The sequence below is a fragment of the Epinephelus lanceolatus genome, chromosome 2, assembly GCF_041903045.1.
Source record: "Epinephelus lanceolatus isolate andai-2023 chromosome 2, ASM4190304v1, whole genome shotgun sequence".
NCBI classification, from domain to species: domain Eukaryota; kingdom Metazoa; phylum Chordata; class Actinopteri; order Perciformes; family Serranidae; genus Epinephelus; species Epinephelus lanceolatus.
Genome location: NC_135735.1, coordinates 9,725,434 through 9,734,911, shown reverse-complemented (window position 1 = coordinate 9,734,911; position 9,478 = coordinate 9,725,434). Strand labels below are relative to the sequence as shown.

The following is a 9,478-nucleotide window of genomic DNA, read 5'->3' as shown; positions in this document are numbered from 1 at the left end:
AATGATAGTGCGAATGCTAATGCTAGTGCTGCCATAAGGTCTGCGGTTAACACAAGCTTAAGAGACTTTCATGTTTTATTCTACGACATAAAATTAGTCAACCCACTGTCTCTCAGGTTAACTCGTATCGCAGCGGTGCCTGGATAGCGTGACGTGTGTGGTTGTGCAGCTGCCGTGGTCCTGCCAGATGCCTCCTGCTGCTGCTGCTGCTGCTGCTGCCATCATTAGTCATTAGTCATACTTCTACTGTTATTATACACATATGATTATTATCACACATGTATACTGCCAGATACTAATATATACTTTCAACATATTGTACCACAGTAGCCAGAACTATAACTATAATATTATTACTTTCATTAATGTTGTTGTAAGCTACTGTCATTACCGTCTGTCCTGCATCTCTCTCTCTCTCTCTCTCTCTGTCTCTCTCTCTGTCTCGTTGTGTCATATGGATTACTGTTTTACTGTTAATTTATTATGCTGATCTGTTCTGTACGACATCTATTGCACGTCTGTTCGTCCTGGAAGAGGGATCCCTCCTCAGTTGCTCTTCCTGAGGTTTCTACCGTTTTTTTTTCCTCGTTAAAGGGTTTTTTTTGGGGGAGTTTTTCCTTATCCGCTGTGAGGGTCCAAAGGACAGAGGGATGTTGTATGCTGTAAAGCCCTGTGAGGCAAATTGTGATTTGTGATATTGGGCTTTATAAATAAAATTGATTGATTGATTGAGTCAATATCCGACTTGTGAACTTCGAAGCTTTGATGTGTCTTAAAAAGGTGATTGCTAACAAACAGCTAAATGAGACTTCAGAACGTCATCATGCAGAGCCGAGCCAAACACAGCTTTACAGTCTTGTTATGGTGGTAACATTAGGTCATACAACCATGTAGTGTAGTTCGTTTATAGCCCAACTTCAGCTTTTTATTTCTGGTGTTTGCACTGAAGCTATCACAGGGCTGACACATAGAGACAGACAACCATTCACACTCACATTGACACTTACGGTCAATTTAGGGTCACCGATTAACCCTTTGAACCCTGAGCAAATTGGCTTAATTTCTTTAGAAAAACAAGGGAAGAAGGCAATGACCAACAAAAAGACCCCAAATATGTGCAAGAAATTAGTAAAAAGAGAGAATTAAAAACAAATAAAAAAAAACGTTTTTCAAAAAACACACAAACAAGGAAATAGTGCTAAAAATTATAATAATTTTGTAATATAATTTTAAATTATAATAATAAAACATTTCCCTAGTTTTTTTATTTTTTCTCATTTTTTTAAAAATAATTTTCTAAATTTATTTATTTTGCTGTTTGTAGAACATTTCTTACCAAGCTGCTCATTGATTTGACCCCCCAACAATTTGCAAGAAATAAGTAAAAAGAGAAAATTAAAAACAAGAAAATCATTTATAAAAAAGGTTTTGTTTTAAAAACAAACAAGGAAATAGTCTTGAAAAATTATAAAAATTCTGTAACCTAAAATGTAATAATAATACTTTTTCCCTAGCATTTTTTCTTTTTTTCCCCTAATTTAAAAAAAAAAAAAAATCTAAATCTATTAATTCTGTTTTTGCAACTTGTGCATGTCTTCTGCATGTCTTTGGACTGTGGGAGGAAGCCGAAGTACCCGGAGAAAGCCATTGGGAGAACATGCAAACTCCTCAGAGAAGGGCTCCCCTGCCCAGGGGTTCAAACCAGGAACCCTCTTGCTGTGAGGCAACAGTGCTAACCACTGCAACACCATGCTGCCCAATAATCCAAAATCCTATGCAAACAATGTCAAAGATGTAGACTACAAAATATTAAAAATAAATTTATAAATAAATGTATTGTAGGAATAAAGTTCCCATCTTTAACCTTGTATCTGCTATGCACTAACATTTGAAGTACTCTTTGGATTACAGAGGGATACTACATGCAGAGTTTAATATGTGTTATATATTTAATTACACAAAGAGAATCACAGAGTCTGCTCAGTATTTTAACCGCGTGCCACCGTGTGATGTGATTTTGATTGCTTGATTACCTCAATAACTGTTCCGAGGCACCTGTTCCTGATAAATCTTCTTCTTGCCCTGCAGTAACAGCTACTTGAACATGACTCTTATTTGCAATAATGTGGGGACAATTTAATTTAAGAAACCATTACATTTGCTGCAATTGCCTTGCTCACCTTTCGATGTATGTGCCTGTATTAAAAACGATACTTCAACCCTCAGGCTTCAGCAGTATAATCATACCTTCGCTTAACTCTATTACCAACCTTGTAGGTCTGTTTTACTGACGTATAGTATTTAATATAATCTCACAGCTGTTATTAGTACTATATACAAGGCATTGATTATTACCTGGATCATTTCAAAGAGCTTTACATATTTCCGTGTGTGAAAACCTTCCTTTAGCAAACAATTTCCACCCTGAAGGCAAAAATAAACAAAGGCCTACATCAGTGCGGTTAGGATGCTTTAACTATGTAATTTCTTCTCTGTTTCTTTGTTTGCACTTCTTCTATTTTGCCAGAATGTCAGGTTTGTTAAGTTTGTGGAGGTTGTAGACCTGTGGTTTACATCTTTGACATTGTTTGCAGCACTTAGGACGACTTAATAAGCAGTACATTGGAAATTAAACTTGATTAAACTAGTTTTTCTTGTCTTTTAGCACTTTGCAGGATACTGCATACTTTCTTTCACACACTGTGACACTCATGAACATTTAAATCAGCCATGTGAGGTAAAAAATATACAGAATCATCTTACTGTACATCGATGGCGGAAAATAACTAAGTACATTTACTCAAGTGATGTACTTGAGTACAATTTTATGTTAGTTTATACCTCTATTTAATTATATTTTAGATGGAAATATTGCACATTTACCCTGCCACACAGATTCACATTATTAATACAAAATATAAATCAGCTAGTAAATTGTGATGTGCTGTTATACACTGCTCAAAAAATTAAGGAAACACTTAATGGTCACAGCATAACACAAGTCAGTTAAACTTCAGGGATATCAATCTGTCCATTTAGGAAGCACAAGTGATTGTGAATCAGTTTCAGCTGCTTTGGTGCAAATCAAAGTGACAACAGGTGCAATGGAGAGACAAAAGCAAGACAACCCCCAAAAAGGGAATGGTTTTACATGTGGTGGCTACACACAGTTGCTCTCTCCTTATCCTTCCTGACTGATTCTTCTCTAGTTTTGTTCTGCTAGTGTCCTTGTCACTACTGGTAGCAAGAGGCGGTACCTGCAGCCCAATCAGGTTGCACAGGTTGTCCAGCTCCTCCAGGATGGCACATCCATATGTGCAGTCACAAGAAGTTTTGCTGGGCCTACCAGCACAGTCCCAAGAGCATGGAGGAAATACCAGGAGACCGGCCGTTACACAAGGAGAGCTGGACAGGGCCGTAAAAGGGCAACCGCAGCAGCAGGACCGGTATCTGCTCCTCTGTGTGAGGAGGAACAGGAGGAGCACTGCCAGAGCCCTACAAAATGACCTCCAGCAGGCTACTGGTGTGCATGTTTCTGACCAAACTGTTAGAAACAGACTCCATGAGGGCCCCACATCCTCCAGTGGGACCTGTGCTCACATCCCAGCACTGTGCTGCTCGACTGGCATTCGCCAGAGAATGGCAGAATTGGCAGGTCCGCCGCTGGCACCCTGTTCTCTTCACAGATGAGAGCAGGTTCACACTGAGCACATGTGACAGGCGTGAAAGAGTCTGGAGACGCCGAGGTGAATGTTATGCTGCCTGTAACATCATTCAGCATGAGCAGGTTGGTGGTGGGTCTCCCCTGACCGTTGTTATGTCATTTTGTTCTCAACAAATTATACAATGTAAATCAGTGAAGATTTTCAACTTGTTCCTTTATTTTTTAAGCTACACCACAGTATAAAAAGTAATTTAAAATAGCTTTGCCTCTACTAGCTGCAACATTAAAGTGATACATGCATAAATGGGCCATTCTGCATGATGACAACTTAAAGTATATAGTGATGCTAATACTTTTGTTCTTTTGCTTAAGTAATAGGTCTGTGTTGGTGGTATCATCTTATGGATAGGAAAACCAGATAATGACTCATATTTTACCGAGGATTATTCACACATGCTCACCCCCTGAGGTCAATGTAAGAACACAAAATAACAGCATCTCAGGCTGTAAGTTAACAATCGGAGTGCTTCCTCCACCACTGTTTAATATATGCACACCGTGACAGCCTCAGGGCCTCTGGCAGGGTGTGTGTGTGTTGTGTTTCAGTGTTGCAGGTTCCTGGTCAGGCAGAGCTGGAGGCAGCTGGCTATTGTCTACAGGTTACATAAGACCTGCTTAGTTAGTTGCCTGTTGTTTTCTCTGCCAGTCACAGCCATTGAATTTCTCTTTTTTTTGTTACCTCTGTTGAATAAAAGCTCCTAACCTTTGCATGTGTTTCCCCTGTTTAGTATAGCCTTTGAGCTGGACCATGGTAAAATCTATCCAGTCTTGTAAATAGAGTAACTACCTTTTTAATAGCCTTCAATTTAAAAAAAAAAATCCAACCAATATTTATAATGGCAAGATCATATAGCCCTGGTTTTCAAATACACCATATAAACATTTGACAAAAGCAAAATGTTTTTTGACACTATAAGCACCCGGCCATGTCAGACATCTTGTGTGCTAGTAAGCAAGAGAGGAAACTATCATTCTGTCTTTGTTTAAACAGTAAAAACAGTTCATATTTTTAGCCACACTGGAGGCATGACTTTAGGGATAATTTGTCAGTCGTCAGTTGGTTCACTACTTTGGCTCAGACTGAAATATCTCAACAACCGCTGGATTGATTGCTGTGAAAGTTTAGTTCAGACATTCATGTTCTCCAGGAAATGAATCCTGGTGATCTCCTGACTTTTCTTCTAGTGCCACTGGCATGTCAAAGTTTTACAAGAGGGATTATCACAAAATATATTCATGGTTCCCTAAAGATGTATCCAGGTCACAGGTTCCCTGACTTTCCTCCAGCACTGTAATGTTCACATTTGTGGTTTTGAGTGAAATGTCTCAACAAGTTTTGGATGAAATGTCATTAAATTTAGTGCAAACACCTGTGTTCCCCCTCAGTCTGAATTTTATTGCTGTCATCCCTTAACTTTTCAGCTGGCGCCATCATCAGGTCAAAATTACAATCTATCGAACTGTGTTTGGTTTTTTTTGTAAACGTCTGTATGCTAACACACTAATATAAGATGGTGAACATGGCAAACATTACAGCTGCTTAATATAAACATGTTAGCATTGTCATTGTTATTATGTTAGCATGCTAATGTTAGCATTCCGTTCAAACCAGTGCCCAGTCTACAGCAGTGGTCACCAACCTTTTTCCTTAAAGTTCCTCTTTTCTATCTTTAAGTAAACCAGTGGTTTTCAAACGTTTTGACATGCCTGTATTTATATCTGTGCACAATCGCTTCTATAACGCGTGTTATCATTCTTATCATGACATAAGACAATAAAAATAAGAAAAAATAAGACAGGTAGCTTTCGTGATACTGTCTACTGACATTTTTTCTTTTCTTTTCTTTCGATGGTAGGTCATCTTCGGTGATGCTTGGTTGTAATTTGTTCCATACAATAAAGCAATCGGTTGTCCCACACACAACTTTCTCCTTTTAAATGTTATCATCCCTCACACTGGCTGCTAATTAGAGTTGTACCGATGCCGATACCAGTATCGGAAATGCCTCCGATACTGCCTAAAATGTGGTGTCGGGTATTGGCGAGTACAGCCTATGACCAATCCGATACCACGTAATGCCTCATATCATTACACATACGCACGCTACAGGCAAACAAAACGATAACAGAGCAGAGTTTAAAAAGCATTCTACTGTAGCCTTTAAAATGTCTTTTTTACCAAATTGTGTGGCTGCACTTTAACCTGTGTCTTGATCTGTGTCAACACTGGATAATAATAATAATAAAAAAAAAGTTTTATGGCATTCATTCTACTATTATGTATTTATTTATTTCTTAATATTTTCCATAGTGTTTTAGGAGTTGAGAACAACTCAAATCAACAATTCATATCCCATCCACTTTTATTTTACGCGCTGGTTTCAGATCGGTACTCAGTATCGGCAGATACCTAAGGTTCAGGGATCAGAATCGGTATCGGGAAGGAGAAAGTGGTATCGGTACATCTCTACTGCTAATCAGGGCTTTAGATGTGTCACACATTCACAATTCCCATGCATAAATAGCAACAAATAGGTTCCCCGTGAAAGTTTTTTAAATTAAATCAAATTAAATTACATTTTTCAGCTAGAGTTTTCCTCTTTAGTAGGAAATGGATGTGCACAACATACTGATACAGTCAATTAAAAATTCATTCATAACTTTATGTACAGGCACAGTTGAATATTGTTATAATAATGTGGTGTTATCACAAAATCCCATTGCACACCTGATGTGGCATCATGGCACACCAGTTGAGAACCACTGGAGTAAACTGATGACCCTTGACTAAGTGACTGATTTAATGGATATTTAATACTATTAATAACAGCACAGTACAACTGATAAACTGTACAATTAACCCAAATAGTGAAAAGAACAACTGCATAAAGTTTGTATAAAGTGAGTGATACATTTTGGGGAGATTATTTCCTGTGATTGCTGCATCAGAGATGAGTTTTCCTAATATTTGTGGGAACTTTCACTACAATTCTCTGTATGTATTATGCTTTAAAAAAAAATAAAAAATAAAAAAATCATTTTTAACAATGTCACTCTAACTCTATTAGCTTTTGGTTGTTTTAACTGCATACTCCTCTAAAGCATGTCGAGGCTATGAAGCAGAAACAGCAACCTAATTTATTTTTCTTCACAGAAATGAATTAAATTGAAAGAAATGCTGCATTATAGGCCAAATGTGTATATATATACATATACATTCCAGTTTTCTTCCACCCCTTACATTCAAGGAGGCCTCACAACACCATGTGAAGCTCTGGTGACCTCTAGTGGGGTTCAGGACCTCCAGGTTGGGAATCAGTCCACAGCACACAGCCCCACAGAGCTGCTACCGTGGCATGTACATCTAAGTTTTGTTCTTCTTTACAGGAAACAACAGCATCTGCACTCTGCAGTGAAACATGGTGGTGTGACCTTTTTGCACTGCGTCCTCAAAAACAACTGTATAACAAACAGTGTGAAAAGGTAAAGACAACAACTATTTGAGAGTACACACACAAATGTGTTAAAAACATTGACAGTCGTCCAATAAAAGATGTTCATAAACCAGCGCCAAGAGGAGATGGCTGTCTTCCAGTCCAAACTCAGGAATGTGTCCAAACACTGTTATGTTAAAAATGTATCATAAGCCACAGGCCACATCACAGGTCCTGGTTTATTTCATATAACTCACATTAACATTGACTCCTACCAGCAAAGGCAGATTCTAAAAACCTCTTTAATACAGTGAGCTGTGAAAATAACCTGTCACCAGTATGTGATGAAAATATTACTTTTAATGAAAAAGAATTTGCTTATAAACCAGTGAAACTGTCTGCAGAGGGTTATTTGTGTTTATTATAAGCAGCTATTTGTATTCATCAGATGCTGTTTTTCAATCGCCTACTGAATCAGAGCAAATTAGCCTATAAATTACTTTTGGAAATTGTCAGTGGGCCAACAGCTTTACAAAGGATGATTATATTATGTCAGGTGCTGCAGCGTCACTCACCACTAGATGTCGGCCTTTTGCTGTTTTGGCCAGCGGTGACAGTCACATGTGCATCCACGCTGAGTGAGAAAGAGAGGGAGCGAGAGGGAGTCTGTGGAGAGGAACAACTTGGGAAGTTTTGTCATACACTGAGGGAAGACGAGGGGCAGCCGGGAGAGAGTGTAGAGAGTGAGATAAGTGAGTGGTAAGTCATTTTCACTTTTCTCTTACACTATTCAAATGAGCTGTATCACTTAACTCTTCCTCCTGACCTCTCCTCTTCTCTGTTTCCTCCACTCTTCAGCTCTTTCATTCTGTATTCCAGCTCCAACACAGATGTCAGTGACCTTGTTTTAGAGATTTAACTTTGATAAATGGGGAGCTTTTGCCGACTGAGTTTGTCTAATTAGAAGGGATAAACTATATCCTGGTTCCATTTATCTTGCGTGAATTGGTTAATGAGTGTTGTTTACTTAAGGGTGGGATTACATTAATCATACTCGAGCTCGCTCATTATATCATTTGCTCACAAAAGCCACTCTTTTACATTGGCCAGTGTGTTTATTCCACTTGTAAGCCGTTGTCCGTAGATCAGTTGTTTTGTCAGTGTGTTTTGATTGTGGAAATGTGGTGATGTGTGAGAGTGAGGCGCTCTGATTGGCTGAGGAATGTTCCCCCTCGGATCTTGATGAAAGACAGAAATAAACTTGTGGAGAAGAACAACATTTCAGAATACCAACCATTCCTCAAGCTATTCCCTCCCTTCATTTTTTTTCTTCTTCTCTCTGGAGGGGTTACAGGAACTTAAGGCCTCACTGACTTCTCAAAGCTGTGGCTGGCTGGCAAAGTGCAGAGGAATTCACTGCCATACAATGTGCCCTTATGTTAGGTTAGCAGAGGTCTTAAATTCTGCCAGATGAAGCTGCTCCATATTCCATGTGGCAGGGGCACATTAAAAATTAATCTGGACTTTAATGAAGGCAGAGAGGCTCTATTAAAGGGGAAATCTGCCCTGCAAACAGTTAAAACAGGAGCTGGTCTTTGTTTTCCTGAACCCTGTGTTGTTGTTTTGTGGCATATTTTTTTCTTATTGTTACATCAGCGGGATTTAAAAAGCAGGAAAACATCTCAGCTGTCCAAAAATATCAACGCCAACTGACAGGTTTCGCATCAGTCCCTCAGAATCAAAGAGAAAGTTTTTATTTTTATTAAAGCCTCTACAGTTTGTGCTGATTCTCAACAGACATACATGGAGAAATGTTTTGTCGTAGAGTGAGAGATGCCGTTTTATGTACACTGACAGAAACCACAATAGACCAGAATGCAATGCAGCTACAAGACATTTGAATAAGAAACACCACTCTGACTTGTTCTCAGCTAGAAATACTCTGTATGGAGCTTCTGCAAATATCAAAAGTTAACACCCTTCCTTCAGGAGTTGCCAGCCATATTCCAGACACCCCACCTCTCCAGCAATTCAAAGTATTTTCTACAGTTTCCACTTTATTAGGTACACCTGTCTAAGACTAAAACAGTCTAATGCAACAGTCCTGCAATAAATCCTTCATGACATTAATGTTCAGTGTTTGTTGAAACTGCTTTAAAGAGGTGTTGGTTCAACTTTATGGTCATTTGGAGGATGTGCTGCTGCTGCTGCTGCTGCTGGACTGTATTTATTTATATATATGGAGGTGTTTCTACTACAGTAACATATAGAACAATATAATGTTTATTATAAGATAAAAATACAATTCAACAGCAGCACA

The 9,478-nt window shown here is 38.6% G+C and overlaps 1 protein-coding gene across 2 annotated transcripts in view; it reads left to right on the top strand.

Annotated features, from left to right (window-relative positions):
- Positions 1 to 7,790: 7,790 nt before the first annotated feature.
- Positions 7,791 to 9,478, top strand: part of tspan4a (tetraspanin 4a) — a 267,734-nt gene continuing 266,046 nt past the window's right edge. The window contains exon 1 of one of the 2 annotated variants that reach the window (XM_033620287.2): positions 7,791 to 7,917. The gene's annotated coding sequence lies outside the window, so the exon portion shown is untranslated. The remainder of the gene's footprint in view (positions 7,918 to 9,478) is intronic. The other variant, XM_033620295.2, reaches the window with a different exon arrangement.